The sequence below is a fragment of the Pecten maximus genome, chromosome 15 (genome assembly GCF_902652985.1).
Source record: "Pecten maximus chromosome 15, xPecMax1.1, whole genome shotgun sequence".
Taxonomy (NCBI): domain Eukaryota; kingdom Metazoa; phylum Mollusca; class Bivalvia; order Pectinida; family Pectinidae; genus Pecten; species Pecten maximus.
The window spans coordinates 20769460-20788468 of record NC_047029.1 but is presented as its reverse complement, the minus strand read 5'-3'; the positions used below and the strand labels follow the sequence as shown (position 1 = coordinate 20788468).

General features: G+C 37.2%; 1 protein-coding gene across 3 annotated transcripts in view; it reads left to right on the top strand.

Moving 5' to 3' along the window:
• LOC117343528 (polypeptide N-acetylgalactosaminyltransferase 5-like) overlaps nucleotides 1-19009 on the top strand; it is a 190618-nt gene that overhangs the window by 55690 nt on the left and 115919 nt on the right. For all 3 annotated transcript variants that reach the window (XM_033905909.1, XM_033905911.1, XM_033905910.1), the window contains one exon: nucleotides 12766-13032. The gene's annotated coding sequence lies outside the window, so the exon portion shown is untranslated. The remainder of the gene's footprint in view (nucleotides 1-12765; nucleotides 13033-19009) is intronic.

Sequence of the window (19009 nt, the reverse complement as noted above, 5' to 3'; positions counted from 1 at the left end):
TACTGTGGAATGATACCTTTAAATACTTTAAAACTTCCATAGCCATGTATGCATGTTGTCGGACATATGATGGAAAGAATACAGAAAGGATTAGCAATTCTGATGCACATTAGAGTAATGCTTACACTGTAGTACTGATAGCATTAAACTATAATATCACCCCCACATTAAATGTGTTTGTCAGTCAGTCCTTCTATTAAATGTCTTTTGAAAGATTCTTACTGAACATTGTTAGCCTTTTGACTGAGCATTATTAGCCTGCCTTTGGCTGAGTATTGTTAGCTTGCCTTTGACTGATCACAGACTGCAGTGTGAGCATTGTTAGCTTGCCTTTGACTGAGCATTGTTAGCTTGCCTTTGACTGAGCATTGTTAGCCTGCCTTTGACTGAGCATTGTTAGCTTGCCTTTGACTGAGCATTGTTAGCTTGCCTTTGACTGATCACAGACTGCAGTGTGAGCATTGTTAGCTTGCCTTTGACTAAGTATTGTTAGCCTGTCTTTGACTAAGTATTGTTAGCCTGTCTTTGACTAAGTATTGCTAGCCTGTCTTTGACTAAGTATTGCTAGCCTGTCTTTGACTAAGTATTGCTAGCCTGTCTTTGACTAAGTATTGTTAGCCTGCCTTTGACTGAGCATATTGTTAGCCTGCCTTTGACTGATCACAGACTGCAATGTGAGCATTGTTAGCTTACCTTTGACTAAGTATTGTTAGCCTGCCTTTGACTGAGCATATTGTTAGCCTGCCTTTGACTGATCACAGACTGCAATGTGAACATTGTTAGCCTGCCTTTGACTGATCACAGACTGCAGTGTGAGCATTGTTAGCTTACCTTTGACTGATCATTGGTACGTACCTTGTCTATAACAGATGACAAACTACAGTGTGAGTATTGTTAGCTTGACGGTTTAGATTTTAGGCGTGTTATTCTGTCTCACATTTTCCAGAAGAAAGACTTTGTATAACAGGATCAGTTACCAACAGGAACCTGAGGTGATTGATTACACTGTCACAAGTAGGTTATCTCCCTTTTGGGAGATCTTGTGGCATTTCACTAAACATCCTAAATAGCTTTTTATGGATGGAGAAATGACTAAATGAGTCTCCTGGGTCTGCTTGACTTTCTGTATAACACATGCACCCCTTATTTGTAAGCATAGCGTACGTAGGGCAGTGCCACTACTGTGTGTGAAGTCTGTCTTGTAGAATTGGCTTTATCCAAGAATGGACCGAATGTAGTAATATACACTGTGTTACATTAATGTAGTAATATACACTGTGTTACATTAATGTAGTAATATACACTGTGTTACATTAAAACATATTCATTTACAAGACACTTGAGTTATTGTTGATCAAATCAGAATTGTAATGAAAATATATTTACAATCCTGAGTTGATTTATCAAGCACTATGACTAAGTGCTTAGTTTTATCTTATTTGCTATTCTTTGTTAGATTATCCATGTATTTTTTTTATACCAGGTAACTGTCAACAGGATTTTTTTTCAGTACAGATCTCATTTGTTCATGGGAAGTCTTACACATAATGCCATGTCTATTCCCTCTCTGAGATATACAACATGCCCTGTGCTGGAATCAGTCCCATAAACTGTCTGTGTCAGCACCTAGTCTCTCTCCTGGGGAAATTTTCTCTCTTAGCCACCTGAGCTCATCAGCCTCTCGATCACCTAGAATTCAGGAATCGTTCAGAACAAATCTTGAGGACATGGCTAGAGAATTGAGACGTACGAGTGGTTTCTTGTCAACCATTGGATGTGATGTAACGTCTCAATTAACTGCCTTAAAGTACAGCATTTCTATGGAAAACATTTCACTTTGCCACATTTTGGTTCCATGAGAATTATTTAGCAATATATATATATTTTCAAATAAGATGAAATATCCTATTTTCAACTGACATTTGAAGCTTCATGGCCGAGCTACTCCAATTCATTGCGAGACAAGAAATGTCATTCAAGTTTTTATTTGTTGCCATAATAAGTCTCTGACATGTAATTCATGTCTCCATGGCAAGTATTATGTTCTAAAGCTCTATTTCTAATGCTAATCTTATCATAATAAAGGCACTTTTATCTGTGCTATATGTAAGACAATAACTTGTCTAAGAGGGCCACCTAACTGAACGAAGAAAACATCAACTATAAGGTGACAGTTCTAACAGGCCATTATTTTAATGTATCAAAGGGCAGACAATCTTATGATGATCGGACACAAAGAAGGGGAGACAATCTTATGATAGGACACAACAAAGGGGAGACAATCTTATGATGATAGGACAAAACAAAGGGGAGACAATCTATGATAGGACACAAAGAAGGGGAGACAATCTTATGATGATAGGACACAAAGAAGGGGAGACAATCTTATGATGATAGGACACAACAAAGGGGAGACAATCTTATGATAGGACACAACAAAGGGGAGACAATAAATGATAGGACACAAAGAAGGGGAGACAATCTTATGATGATAGGACACAAAGAAGGGGAGACAATCATATGATGATAGGACACAACAAACGGGAGACAATCTTATGATGATAGGACACAAATAAGTGGAAACAATCTTATGATGATAGGACACAACAAAGGGGAGACAATCTTATGATAGGACACAACAAAGGGGAGACAATCTTATGATGATAGAACACAACAAAGGGGAGACAATCTTATGATGATAGAACACAAGGAAGGGGAGACAATCTTATGATGATAGGACACAATGAAGGGGAGACAATCTTATGATAGGACACAAAGAAGGGCAGACAATCTAATGATGATAGGACACAAAGAAGGGGAGACAATCTTATGATGATAGGACACAAAGAAGGGCAGACAATCTTATGATGACAGGACACAAAGAAGGGGAGACAATCTTATGATGATAGGACACAAAGAAGGGGAGACAATCTTATGATGATAGGACACAAATAAGTGGAAACAATCTTATGATGATAGGACACAACAAAGGGGAGACAATCTTATGATGATAGGACACAAAGAAGGGGAGACAATCTTATGATGATAGGACACAACAAAGGGGAGACAATCTTATGATGATAGGACACAAATAAGGGGAGATAATCTTATGATGATAACAGGCAGAGCAAATATCAATATTTTGATGAAAATACTATCTGCCTTTGTTTACACATATTTGATAGCAAAGGCAGTTATGTAAAAAATATATTACTACTATAAATATTATCAAATAGTTGATATCAAATTAACATAAAAAGGAGACAGACATCTTTATATTTACACTAGATGTGGTTGTGTATCATTTGATGGGCATCTGTATTAATTGATGTATTAGATAATTATGAAATGTGAAAGTGTTTTATCAATACACATACATTAATGTATTGTCAGGGTTTAAAGTTCATATTTAATGTATCCATTATTTAGAGATATTAGGAGTTGGATAACTTCAGATTGGTTTAGGTGGATGACTGATAGGTGTAGTAGTGAACTAGTCAATGAATTCACTGTTTATCATTTTGATGGATAATTTAATACATAATCATAATGTACTTTTAATCGTGACATTTTTAGTTTAAAAATACCATTGATCCGGCTGATACTGAACTTGTTTCAACTTTCTGAACCAGCATTGGTGATGTGGAAATGTTTTGCAGAGCTAATTTGTCTTAATTGATACCCCTGTCAGAAGTAATGCAGGCCAAGTACTCGAGGGCCATCCAAACTTTAGCTATAAGTTTATTTGAGCAAAAGTGAAATATGAACCTCTGGATCTTGATAAATCCACAATTAATCAGTTCAGTCTGATATAATTTCAAGTGTTTGGTTTTTAATTCAGTCAGAAAATTGTTAACTGTAAAAGCAGTCTGATTTTAGTAATTTATGGTGCAGACTGATTTTGGTTATTCATGATATCAGACCAATTTTGGTTATTCATGATATCAGACCGATTTTGGTTATTCATGATATCAGACCGATTTTGGTTATTCATGATATCAGACCGATTTTGGTTATTCATGATATCAGACCGATTTTGGTTATTCATGATATCAGACCGATTTTGGTTATTCATGATATCAGACCGATTTTGGTTATTCATGATATCAGACCGATTTTGGTTATTCATGATAGCAGACCGATTTTGGTTATTCATGATAGCAGACAGATTTTGGTTATTCATGATATCAGACCGATTTTGGTTATTCATGATATCAGACCGATTTTGGTATTTATTGTAACAGAGATTATACACTGCTGTGCATTTCTCAATATCTGAATTTCGTCTGGCCAGGTTCAGAAGGGGAAATTCCTTCTTTTTAAAATGTGGCCATGGCCATTGATAATGGAAATCATTTTCTGAAGAAAATATTACATATACATAGGTAATTTGTGCACTTGCAACTTAACTTTGTCTCCATACCAAAAAAATGTGCAAATTACACAATGTTTTGACAGTTAATAACAATTTAAATGAAGTTCATTCTAATAAAGTTACTTGTGGTATTTCTCAAAAGTGCTATTACTCATACTGCATCGTTTACAAAATTCACGTAATTAACAAACAATTATACTGTATACCAAGTGAAAATATGAAGAGACAAAATACTTTGCAACAATTACAAAGTAATCCATCACCGTCAGGCAGGGCATGAGTCAAAACAGCCACGGATTCTGTTAATGACACTCATATGGTGATTATCCTCACTTAAGTGTCAGACCGATGACTCCTATTTTTTTTTTTTTTATTATATTGATTGTTTACCTCTGTTGGATGAAAAGTCAATAAACTTTTACCTGAGTAAACAAGTTCCAATTGCCTGTCCATTGGATTTGTCTTTTTTTTAATTGGTGAATATATAATTCACACTAATTCAACCTCAAATAAGCCTCTTTCCCTATTGTAAAAGTTCAGTGTTATAATGTTTGTGAAACACTTTAAGCTTACTACCAGAGGTATTTTAAAATGAATGATTCTGCAAGCAAATAGGGTTCATTTGTGGATGAAATAGGGTAACAGACACTAATGTATATGTTACTTTCATTAAAGAATAACTTTCCTTGTTCCAACATTTATGAGGTCATAACAACTTTAGATTTTTGAATCATGAAAAATATACTGCACAGAAACAAATAAAAACAGATTAGCAGAATAATGAACTAGGGCGCCAAAAATGGTTGCCATAGAAACCAATGTAGGTAAACTAAAATTAGCAATTCATAATATAGCGGAATGCTTCCTGTTCAAAAACCACTATAATAAGATTACCACTACGATATGTCCGCTTACAGTAAGCTTCAGTACTGCTATGCATGATTTATTCGTAAAGTGATTTTTAAGTTTTCAAAAGAAATAATTAGAAAAATGTTACAAGATTTCCGTTACTAAAGGTGAGGCTCCAAGTTAATTTGACTTCGCTCAGTCGTTAATAAAGGTGAGGCTCCAAGTTAATTTGACTTCGCTCAGTCGTGGACATTCCAGTAGCCTGGACTCAAGGGTCTGGTAGATTCTATGCGAACACTGATAAAATTTCAGTATTTATCAAGGAAATATTACATGTCTTGCAGAGTATTTTGGGGGTGGAGAAAGGGATAGCGGGTGTTGTGAGAGGATGCTGGGGTGATGCCGTAATCTCTGGCCCGGAGCAATGCTGTAATTTCTGGCCTGGGGCGATGCCGTAATCTCTGGCCCGGGGCGATGCCGTAATCTCTAGCACGGGGCGATGCTGTAATCTCTGGCATGGGGCGATGCCGTCATATCTGGCCCGGGGCGATGCCGTCATCTCTGGCATGGGGCGATGCCGTCATATCTGGCCCTATATTTTGATTAATAGTATCTATACAGTTGATAATCGAGATAGGCTACCACCCTTTATTCTAACTCTAGAGTATATATTATCTCCCCCTAGTTTAAAACTTGGGTATGAAGTAGCTGGCTCTCACAGGCTCTGTACGAATTCATCTTCCTCATTACAAATCTAGTGTAACTGTAAACTGGCTCACAGTTAAGTAGGCGTGTCATTGCTAATTTAGGGGTGTAACCTGGTAAATTAGCAATGTGACTTATTTGATTAACAACATGACTCGTTTACTTAGCCGTTTACTTAGCCGCCTATATCTGTGTATCAGAACTGATTTAGATTGTGTTACATGTACTTTAGAAATAATTAGTGTTGGGAATCACCCAACAGGAAGTCAGGGAAGCATGTCGTCTCCTCTTCTGTTTATTTGTTTTTTTTTGTTATTTCAACTATCAGGGCACAGATAACGTAATTCTTTAGTATTACGTAAATTAACAACTCTTGGTAATTTGTATGTAATTAAATCTTCTATTACAAGAAAAGAACCAATGAAGACATACAAGTAGGGTGTATTTATATTTTTTCACAATTTCTTCATTTGGTCTTGAAAACCCGAGATCAGTGAGAAATAAGAAGTTTATGTTCCAAATTTGTTGGTTTTGTATATAAAAGATCTTACATATGTTAATTTTTATATTAGATGTTTTTTTAACATTAACAGTTAGATTCACCCTGTGATTATTTCCTGTTGTGTTTAAACTTTACAACAAAGCAGGCGTCTTTACTATAAGGGCAGGACAAGGTTAGGACAAGGTCATGTGGTGCTGATGTTTCACTCACAGATGCTATTTTTAGGACCAGTCATTTTTGAACCACATGTTAATTGTGTCAGTTCTGGAATAGCGCCAGCGCCTACTTACTACCCTTACAAAGAGACAGATCTGATGATAAAGGAAACTTTGACCCTGATGGCTTCTAACACCGTATCTAGGTTACTATATAAGGTTTGGTACTCAATAAACCATGGCAAGGATGGGGAGATTATTGTAATCATACATTTTTAATTAGCAACTATTTTAGTTGTAATCTTACTTAGCGATCTGAAAGTGTTCCTGGGTAAATTATTGTTGTGTTAAATGCATGCAGATTTTTTATATCGTATGGTGGATGTGCCAATTCTGTTATGTGCTAAAATATGAATGTGCCAGAATATGTACGTCTTCCGTACATCCACATAGTTATAATAGAGATAATTGCAAGGTAATAGATTGAAGCAGAGAAATTCTAATTGGCATATCTTAACAGATTTACAAAAAATTGGCCGAGTTTAGCTTGTTTCCATAAAAGATTGTTTGTAACCAAATGGCTTGTCTCACAAAATTGTCTACAACCTGCAGTTTAGGTGTTAATTTTGCCAAAATCTATCAGGTTTCTCATATTATGGTGACAAGTTGGAAGCTCTTTTTATACAACCTCTTTCAGATGTCATGCTTCACCAACATTGTTAAAGTCTATACTATGTTTTATACATGTATATATATAAATATTATTCCAAAGGGGGCTGCAATGTCCAAGTGGTTAAGGTGTCAAGAACTTTATCACTAGCCCTCCACCTCTTGGTCGCAAGTTCGTAACCTATGTTGGTCAGTTTCCTGTTACTGACAGTAGGTCGGTGGTTTTTCTTTGGGTACTTCAGCTTTCCTCCACCTCCAAAGCCTGCTGGTGCATCCTTAAATGACCCTGGCTGTTGATAGGACGTTAAACAAAATAAACCAATAAGCCAAATTATTCAAAAGCTACAATGTGCAAGTAAATTATATTAAAAAAATTGTAATTGACACAGGAAGATGTTATGCTTGTTTTGAAGAATGTTTTCACAGCTATCATATCATAATACACATGTCGTTAGTACTATTGGGTAGGAAAGCATGCAAAGTCCCGGTGGTTAAAAGAGTTATAGGTGGTGAGCATGCTCTTATACATGTTTGGAATGATTCTCTGTGAGTTGTATCCGGGAATCAGACTCTGAATTAGAAATTTGTGCCAGGTCCCTGTGGGTTGTGGTGCTCTAGTTCATGTTTGGAATGATTCTCTGTGAGTTGTATCCGGGAATCAGGCTCTGAATTAGAAATTTGTGCCAGGTCCCTGTGGGTTGTGGTGCTCTAGTTCATGTTTGGAATGATTCTCTGTGAGTTGTATCCGGGAATCAGACTCTGAATTAGAAATTTGTGCCAGGTCCCTGTGCCTTGTGGTGCTCTTGTTCATGTTTGGAATGTACGTATCTCTGTGAGTTGTACTGATTCTGAGATTGAATAGCCTCATTATGACATGTCCGTTATACTGAACAGCCTTCAAGGAGTAATTTAACACCAAAGTAGAGTGCTGCGGAACGTAGCAGAACATATCGCACATAACCATTGTAGGAATTGTTTTTATGATACTAAATAAATTTGCATCATAAAACAGCTTAATGATAGTTGGAAGTGTGCTAGATAACATTTTCCTTAAAATGATGAGACAAAATTACCATTACCCCCTATTATCAAAGTTATAGACATTTCATTTTATTGTAATGGTTCAGTCTAAAATTGTCAGCAGGGATGAGCCAGGAATACAGGTTTTTAATCTTTTTCGCACTTTACAAAAGTGTCGTAAAATAATCATAAAATTTCGATTTCAAAACGTTTTGTTTATTGTTTTTCATTGTTAAGGTTTTAAAGGCTAAAATGGCGAGATTTTGACAGTGTAAAGTGTTCGTTGTTCATTATTGATCAGGCTAATACTCTAGTACTGGTGGGTAGATTTTTATTTCTGATGTGTTTGTGAGGAACTAACGGCTTTTAATGCATTTCAGTTTCAAATCAAAACACAACTTGTTATCTGTAATAGACTGCTGGTGTATAAACTCTTGGGAGAGGTTTTGTTTTTAAAACAAATAATGAATTTGTTTGAACAGTGAGTGGATACAATGGACTCAGATTATGTTTGAATATATTACATATTCTCAGAGATAGCTTAGTCAGAGCACCAGCCACAAACCTGGTTTGACACTCCTTACCCATATGGGTTTGTGTTTCTTAGGAAGCTCAGAAACAGTCCTGTCTGTGCTGTCATGGTTTTGTCCTGGGTCAAGACACTTTACCCTAATTGCTCTGGATGGCATGCGGTGGGCTTCCCGTATGTTGTTCAGTGAGGTAGTCACCAACTACTACAAGGAGGCCCCACCTCAAAATGACCCTGGCTGTTCCCAGGGTGATAAACCGAACAAACAAACAAACAGAGAGTTGATGATATTGCTTTCTACCATCATTTACAGATCTGTCTTCCATTTAACCTGTTAACGATTCCTTTGGCAACCCCTATATAGCTAGGTTATGACAGATAGCACTTGTTGGCAACAGTACAATCACATCATGACAACAATACAATCACATCATGACAACAATACAATCACATCATGACAACAATACAATGCTGTCACGATAACAATACAATCATGTCACAACGTAAATACAATCATGTCACGACAATAATTATAATCATGTCATGAAAACAATAAAATCACGTCACGACAACAATACAATCGCTTCTGAGCAATACTGGGCAATATTTTACAGATGTCTTTTTCTATTTTCTGCTCAAAACTGGACAATTCAGTGGTGTACAAATAAACTGATACAATTGGGCGATACTGAACAATATTTCAGAGATGTGCTTTTCTATTGTGTCAAAATGCTTCATATCGGAAATGCTGGACAATATTTTAAAGATGTCTTTTCCTGTTTCCTGGTTAACAGGGCAATAAACCAGACATGTCGCGAAGGACAAACATTAGTTGTGGGAAAACGCTAAGATACAACAAAGAAGTCAAATAAGACTTATATCGATGTCATCCAGTGATTCAGTGATCATTGATTAAATAAGACATTAGGGTATTGTATAATGCTCTCTAACAGATTACACTTAATACGTTAGAAGTTCTGTGTATATGATACTTTGAACTGTAAATGGTCTAGCTGATTAAGATGTTTTAAGTTAAGGGACCAGTCTCCTCTCATTCATTCTCATTATAATTTATACATTAAAGGTCCGAGTAAATCCTGGACAAGCAGACTTCATGTTGATGGCTTTGTAGATGATTTGTGATTGCCATTGACTGTCAAATGATCTATAAAATAAAAAGTTTATTTCCATACACAGTGTGATACCCATGAGGTATGTACATCAGTGTGGACTCCATTATACAATAGTGTTCACCTAACTCAGGCAGTAAATATTGTAAGTCGAGGATTTAGGTGTCACAAAGGACAAAAAACACCTACTTGTGAGCAGCATCAAACACAAGGACGCTAGACAAAGATTGTCACTTCAGCCTTTAGGAAATAAATAGCTTTATTTATGGTAGGTCAGGATAGAGGGAAAGGCATTATAGCGTCAAATAAACATCCATGTTTGGAATAAATCGGAAGAGATCTGAATTCTCTCATCAACTCTACCATATAAATCAGTAGAGAGAGGATTTACACCTTGGGTAAATGGTTGTTTGATTGGCAGTAGCTGTATTACATTTACCTTGAATCTGGTAAATATTTACTGTTGGTCTGTCTGTAATGATAAAACCTATATGGTTGTCTGAACAGTCTAATGCCAGTTAAATGATACTGTTCAAGTGTCCTCTTTAGCCAGTGATACTTCACTATCTCTTATACACTTCAGGATACTGGACTATCTCTTATACACTCAGGGGTACTGGACTATCTCTTATACACTCAGGGGTACTGGACTATCTCTTATACACTCAGGGGTACTGGACTATCTCTTATACACTCAGGGATACTGGACTATCTCTTATACACTCAAGAATATTCCACTCTCTCTTATACACTCAGGGATACTGGACTATCTCTTATACACTCAGGAATATTCCACTATCTCTTATACACTCAGGGATACTCGACTATCTCTTATACACTCAGGAATATTCCACTATATCTTATACACTCAGGGATACTGGACTATCTCTTATACACTCAGGAGTACTGGACTATCTCTTATACACTCAGGGATACTGGACTATTTCTTATACACTCAGGAATATTCCACTATCTCTTATACACTCAGGGATACTGGACTATCTCTTATACACTCAGGAATATTCCACTATCTCTTATACACTCAGGGATACTCGACTCTCTTATATATATATAACACTCAGGAATAGTGAACTATCTCTTATACACTCGTGGATATTGGACTATTTCTAACACAATGATACTGGGCTATTTCTTATACACTCACAGATTCTGGACTATCTTCTATACATACACTCTTGAATAATAGATTATCTCTTATATGTATAGGGATTATGATCTCAGATTATCACTCTTTGATAATCCTAAGATAATATTAGATTATCCCATTCTATCTATGATCCTCTTCAATTATCCAATTATCAGTTCTATCTGTTAATCCTAGCCTCCAATCATCACCTCCATCAATGATAATCTCTAATCATTATCCGTGTTATTTATGACATTCTTTAAATATGAGCACCATCTAAGGATAATTTCAGTTGCTATCTCCATACTGAATAGCCTGTTTAACTTCCATGGTTCTGGTCAATCTCATACAAGTCATTTCAGTGTGCTGCTCGACCTCATTGGTATCAGCTTAAGGCTTGACGTTACCTATATATCAGCTCCAGCTAAAAGACTTTATCAGTTCTATCTCAACAATCTCATATTACCGCTACCCAATGTTTGAGGTAGTTTTTTTTTCCAGGAAATTGTATTATCGGTTCAGGAAAGAACTGAGTGTGTTTTAGTTATTTAATGCAAGCGCTGTTTTTTTTACAGCTATTTTCAGCTGATAAGGTTTAAAAGTAGGCCAAGCTGTCCTTTTGAAATAACCAATACAAAATGCCAGAAATATACCTGGTGTAGCATGGTATTTTGAATCATGGTGGATCGAATGACCCCAGGGTCAAAGTACCATCATGGTGAAATGACCCCCACCTATGGTAATGTGACCCCTCCCCCACCCCTTTGGTGACACCCCCCCCCCCCCCCCCCCCCCCCCCCCATCAACACCACCATTAGAAGGAAAAACACAAGGAAACATGTTCTCTATTGTTTCGCCGTGTTGTTTATTAAGAGATATTCTCTATTGTTTTACTGTGATGTATATAAAGGATATTCTCTATTGTTTCACTGTGTTGTTTATAAAGAGATATTCTCTATTGTTTTACTGTGTTGTTTATAAAGAGATATTCTCTATTGTTTTACCGTGTTGTTTATTAAGAGATATTCTCTATTGTTTCACTGTGTTGTTTATAAAGAGATATTCTCTATTGTTTTACCGTGTTGTTTATTAAGAGATATTCTCTATTGTTTCACTGTGTTGTTTATTAAGAGATATTCTCTATTGTTTTACCGTGTTGTTTATCAAGAGATATTCTCTATTGTTTCACTGTGTTGTTTATAAAGAGATATTCTCTATTGTTTTACCGTGTTGTTTATTAAGAGATATTCTCTATTGTTTCACTGTGTTGTTTATTAAGAGATATTCTCTATTGTTTTACCGTGTTGTTTATTAAGAGATATTCTCTATTGTTTCACTGTGTTGTTTATTAAGAGATATTCTCTATTGTTTTACTGTGTTGTTTATAAAGAGATATTCTCTATTGTTTTACCGTGTTGTTTATCAAGAGATATTCTCTATTGTTTCACTGTGTTGTTTATAAAGAGATATTCTCTATTGTTTTACCGTGTTGTTTATTAAGAGATATTCTCTATTGTTTCACTGTGTTGTTTATTAAGAGATATTCTCTATTGTTTTACCGTGTTGTTTATAAAGAGATATTCTCTATAGGTTCACTGTTTGCTGAATTACCAGTGTGCTGATGACATTGTAATTTGTTTAGTGTACTAGCACGTTGTTTGAATTCTCCATTTTCTCCTTGTAGATTGTGGTGGATTGAATACGGTTGGACTCGGGACTGCTAACTTAATCATGTAAACTAATCAAAGTAATAGAATTACGTTTCGAACCATCGAGGGCGTTGTGTCGGATCATCAGGAACGCCGTCGTGTTTCTCAGCCATTGGGGGACTTCATAAGTGTCATTTGTTGGAAGATATCGGTGGAAGGAATTGGAAATCATTTGAAGCCAGAGTCGATCTCACACTCCATTAGAAAAATCCTGGTCACATATAAATACTTGAGTCACATAGGTGAGTCGAATTTCTTGTTTTAATCATTCTTTCTGGTCAAGAGTGTTTCTCTTACATTGATTAAGGTTTCAGTGGGAACATTATGTTATACACGCGAGACAAGACCAATTTTGAGTGATAAAATTAAGGTCAAGGCCATCAATCTAATGTTATAAGATCTGTAAACTAGCTCCGCCTGGTGACAAAATAAATGAAAAATTCAGAGTCCGAAGTAATTATTATCTTTTTTCGCGAAGGACTCATCAACGACATATGGAGATGTGCCAGAACATGCGTTAAAAACGTAACAATAATTACTATTTGCCCAGCAAACTTTCGGTTTTGCATGACAAACATATTGTGACATATTGTCTCTGTCCATCCGGTCGTCCATCTGTCGGTCAACAATTGTTAAAGTTTTGATGACAATTTTAAATTTTGAGTGTTACATGGCCATATATACTTCTGCTTACACGTCTATATACCATATAGACCTCCGACATGAAATCAACCCTTGACTGCAGTTTCGTAATTAGATAAAACTGTTTAATGTAAAAACATCAACTACAAACTGCGTAACATGGCCATTCTGTGAAGTTTTTCACAGATATACTTTGGTATGAACTTTTGTATTTTCACAAATTGAATTGTGCTTTATATCAATGTTTAGAGAGCGTGGAAAAAACCCGATTCTGGATCTTGTAATGGCTGTACCTTTGAGCTAAAATGTTCACACTCAATGTGAACGTGTTACAATACCACGTTACAAAGGGCCTTAAGCTTTGTCCTGGATAGGTTGGTGTTCTAGGTAACTGCCAAACATTGATAATGCTCCAGGGTTTTTGTACGAGTTTATTGAATTTTAAAACACACATTGCCACGGAAACAGAATTTGAATAGAAGAAAAATTGCCATGATATTAGATCAGCTGGAAAATGTTCACACTTTAAGCATTGTGGGCCGCCCAGTGCACAGGCAAGCTGATAGCACATATCTAATGGTAATATACCCTCTCTGAAGTCCTTGCATCATCAGAACCCTAAAATTCATTTATTTTATTCCCATCCCAACTGTCCACCCCGACCATCCATACCCTCCTCCCCCTATTCTTCCCCTCCCTCTCACTCCCACAGGGGGCCACGGTGGCGAGTGGTTAAGGTGTTCCAACACTTTATCACTAGCTCTCCACCCCTGGGTTGCAAGGTACTGACCGTAGGCCAGTGGTTTTTCTCCGGGTACTCTGGCTTTCCTACACCTCCAAAACCTGGCAGGTCCTTAAATGACCTTGGCTGTTAATAGGACGTTAAACAAAACGAAACCAAACAAAATCTCACTCCCACATGTAAACATCCCCCACACACACTCACCCCTACATTTGCCCCCCCCCCCCCCCCCCCCCCTTACCCCCACCCCTCCCTCCATCCTCTATACCCCACCTATCCCCCATGCTGACAATATGTAGGTTAACAGTAATTTTAATGGTCTTTCCTGTTTTCCTTGTGTGATATATATTCTGATGTACCATACTTTCAAATCTGTGCCATGGCCATCTGTGAACTAACTTAAATGTCACCATTTGGCCATTATGATCCCACCTGCTTGTATAATATAGCTAGGTTTCTCTGTATTCACAAAATGGACAAACCTGACTCTAGAGGATTGTTTCTATGACAACCAGGTGACTCTTGAGATACTGATGTTCACACTAAGTTTATTACGTTTCCCCACAGGGTCGTTGCCTCCCTACATTAAGGACAATCGCCTTTTCTCAATTCTGCTTGATCCGAACGATGGATGGTCTTTGGCGTGTCCCCATGGCGTCTGGTTGCCATAGTGATCAATATATCTAAACAGTATAGGCACCCTAAATCATCCGAGGCCTGATAAAAATGGACAGTTTTCGCACTTCTTCAATAAAATTCAATATTTTGTGACCATAAATCAGCTGAAACCATAACTAGTATTGCCAATTTCTTCTGCTGGATTTGTACATTTGTGGTAGGTCGCGAAATGTCACGGTGTGATGAACCCTATCAACACCATATGCCCCTCTGAGGGAGGCAAGTTGGTATGGCACAGTACAGTCGGAGGTCAGACTGATGGCTATTTCATCATATTGTTATATAGGTTAACACTACAATATCATAGAATTTAGATTTATGAGTTCAGTTTACACATCATTTATACTAATGCCCAATTATTAATGTTTTATATATATATATATATATTTCAGTTGTTTTTTAAGCCCTCTAGAAATTAATCCGTACCAAGTTTTGACATGATTGCATTTAGATCACAGGGACTGTGGTATATATATATGTTTAATTCCCCATTGAAACTGGACGATGGCATGGTATTCCAAGGGAAAATAGGGTGTGTAATTTATGTTTTAGTAGTATCGGGGACGAATTCCACTATCTGTTTAAATGTCAAAATGAAGAAATCACTTGTATTAGGAAAAAACATGTACCTCGATCACTACTTTCTCAAAAATCCAACTATGCAGAAATTAGAACGTCTGCTGAAAAATTGCAATATCCAAATTATGAACAAACTAGCACTGTTTCTAAGAAAGGTGATGCTTTTGATTTGAATGTAATCTATATTTACATGTGCAGTTACTTGTATTATGCACTGTATGTATCCATCTTGTCATGCTTTTTTCTATTGTTTGTCACAAATGTCCTCATGTTACACATATTCATGTGTTTGAGTGTATCAATAAAAATCTTGAAAATCTTGTTTAACAATATTCTCTAGATGTAGTTGAAATATTGAGACCAACATATCTATATTTTCAAACAAGTTTCGGACATCAGGGATGAACTTGCAAACATTTTGGTGAACATGACCAAAGTCTATTATTGTTGTATACGATTGCTGGTCCCCTCACGATCATTAATCAAGCTACCAGCTTTAATCACTGTTTTATTGGACAGAACACACTGGCCACATTTGTACCTATATGAGATTTTTTACAAGCATTTGTCAGACTGAGACTACTTATGAACTTTATACTTGACATTAAGTATATGGTATGGTGAGTTAGTCCTACAAACCCTGTCCAGACCTTGATTTGTAATAAGAATTTGATTGGACAGTCAAGTGACAGTGGGGATGTTTTCTTTGTCAAGTTTTTGTGACCAAGGTAACAAAAATAGGCATGATATAGGAGCCTGGAAGAGGAACTCCAACTCGTACTATATAGTACCATGCTCCGTAAATGATACGTGTTATGTGGATCCGATTCATCACATCCCAGTCTATTTCTGTAAATCCTATATGTTAGAATGTCTTTCTGTCTGATGGATACCCTAGCTTCTAGTAAATGGTGGTCAGAATAGTCGGTCGGAAGATTCTATACTAGATGTTTGAATCATTCTGTCTGAATATTTTTGTTTTGAAGTAAAAAAAAAAAAAAAATCAGTTTGAATATATCACTTTATTGCAGCATAGTGTCCTGATCCCTGTGAAAAATAGCCTTATGTTTATATTAAAGATCTTCAGACCAGATTGGTATACTTATGAATCTTATGTTTTGAAGTAAAAAAAAAAATCAGTTTGAATATATCACTTTATTGCAGCATAGTGTCCAGATCCCTGTGAACCCCCCCATTTTGATTGTACTCTTTCTTAACTCTGTCTACTGCCCTGTATATATCGTTGTGATGTTGCGTTTTGTGTCATTGAGACTCCATCTGTTGGTGAATTTGTAATGGCCAATATTGACACTCAGTCTACAGTATATAGATGTATATTGATGATTGATGTTTTTTACGTATGTGAGAAAAACATTATGTACTTGACAGCTTGTTTATAACCTTACAAACAAATGATGAACTGTTCTGACATTGACATAGGAAGTGTAGAGGATCAACAAGTATTTATTGAACAAGATTTATCAAATTCAACAATAGGCCAAAATTGAGGCAGTGTCAAGGGAGACATTAAGAAGAAAAAAGTTGGTTAGAAAGAGGAAAAAAGATTGGATCCTGAATTTATTGTTGCATCCTACGACATGCATTTAGGGAAGCAGGTAAAATTCTCATGCCCTATCTGTAGGGCAGAAATACTTTATGAGATAAGAATGTATGATTCTATTTATCACATAAATTATATCCATGAAAAAATAAATCTTAAACCTTAAAATTTATTTAACTACAGGATTACAAAATTTTTTACAAAGACAATGCATTTCCTACTGACAAGGTATCATCGTGCATCATCATTTACGCCATCTATAACATCACAATAGCATTTTTACACATGTGTCCTACAATATTTATAAATGGGTGTAAATAAACTTGGCAGAACAGGGTAGTTATATTTGATTAATGTTTAGATTATCCGGAGATTATCTACATATCCCCATTATCAACACTAATGCTTTATACATGTATGTAGCAATTCATAATTAATTAAATACAGTGATTGATCAATTTTCACATCACCGTAAAAGTAGGGATAAATTGAAATAAATGACCAATATAACCATATTCGTCCTCACAGTATTGAACTTCGGGGACCAACAATACAACCTGTGACTCTAGGGCGAGGTTGTTTGTTTATTACAGCACAGCAAGTAGGAACTCTAGGGCGGGGTTGTTTGTTTATTACAGCACAGTGAGTGGGAACTCTAGGGCGGGGTTGTTTGTTTATCACAGCGAGTGGGAACTCTAGGGCGGGGTTGTTTGTTTATCACAGTGAGTGGGAACTCTAGGGCGGGGTTGTTTGTTTATTACAGCACAGCGAGTGGGAACTCTAGGGCGGGGTTGTTTGTTTATTACAGCACAGCGAGTGGGAACTCTAGGGCGGGGTTGTTTGTTTATTACAGCACAGCGAGTGGGAACTCTAGGGTGAGGTTGTTTGTTTATTACGGCACAGCGAATGGGAACTCTAGGGCGGGGTTGTTTGTTTATTACAGCACAGCGAGTGGGAACTCTAGGGTGGGGTTGTTTGTTTATTACAGCACAGCGAGTGGGAACTCTAGGGCGGGGTTGTTTGTTTATTACAGCACAGCGAGTGGGAACTCTAGGGCGGGGGTTGTTTGTTTATTACAGCACAGCGAGTGGGAACTCTAGGGTGGGGTTGTTTGTTTATTACAGCACAGCGAGTGGGAAGTCTAGGGCAGGGTTGTTTGTTTATTACAGCGAGTGGGAACTCTAGGACGGGGTTGTTTGTTTATTACAACACAGCGAATGGGAACTCTAGGGCGGGGTTGTTTGTTTATTACAGCACAGTGAGTGGGAACTCTAGGGCGGGGTTGTTTGTTTATTACAGCACAGCGAGTGGGAACTCTAGGGTGGGGTTGTTTGTTTATTACAGCACAGCGAGTGGGAAGTCTAGGGCGGGGTTGTTTGTTTATTACAACACAGCGAGTGGGAACTCTAGGGCGGGGTTGTTTGTTTATTACAGCACAGCGAGTGGGAACTCTAGGGCGGGGTTGTTTGTTTATTACAGAACAGCGAGTGGGAACTCTAGGGCGGGGTTGTTTGTTTATTACAGCACAGCGAGTGGGAACTCTAGGGCGGGGTTGTTTGTTTATTACAGTGAGTGGGAACTCTAGGGCGGGGTTGTTTGTTTATTACAGCACAGCGAGTGGGAACTCTAGGGCGGGGTTGTTTGTTTATTACAGCACAGCGAGTGGGAACTCTAGGGCGGGGTTGTTTGTTTATTACAGCACAGCGAGTGGGAACTCTAGGGCGGGGTTGTTTGTTTATTACAGCACAGCGAGTGGGAACTCTAGGGCGGGGTTGTTTGTTTATTACAGCGAGTGGGAACTCTAGGGCGGGGTTGTTTGTTTATTACAGCACAGCGAGTGGGAACTCTAGGGCGGGGTTGTTTGTTTATTACAGCACAGCGAGTGGGAACTCCAGGGAAGGGCTGTTTATAGCATTTGTTGGTAGTTTTGCAGAATGACAAATTATTAGGATGTATAACTGGCCACTAACCGTATAGCTTAAGACAGAAATATTGACTGTGAGAATGCCTTTCACTT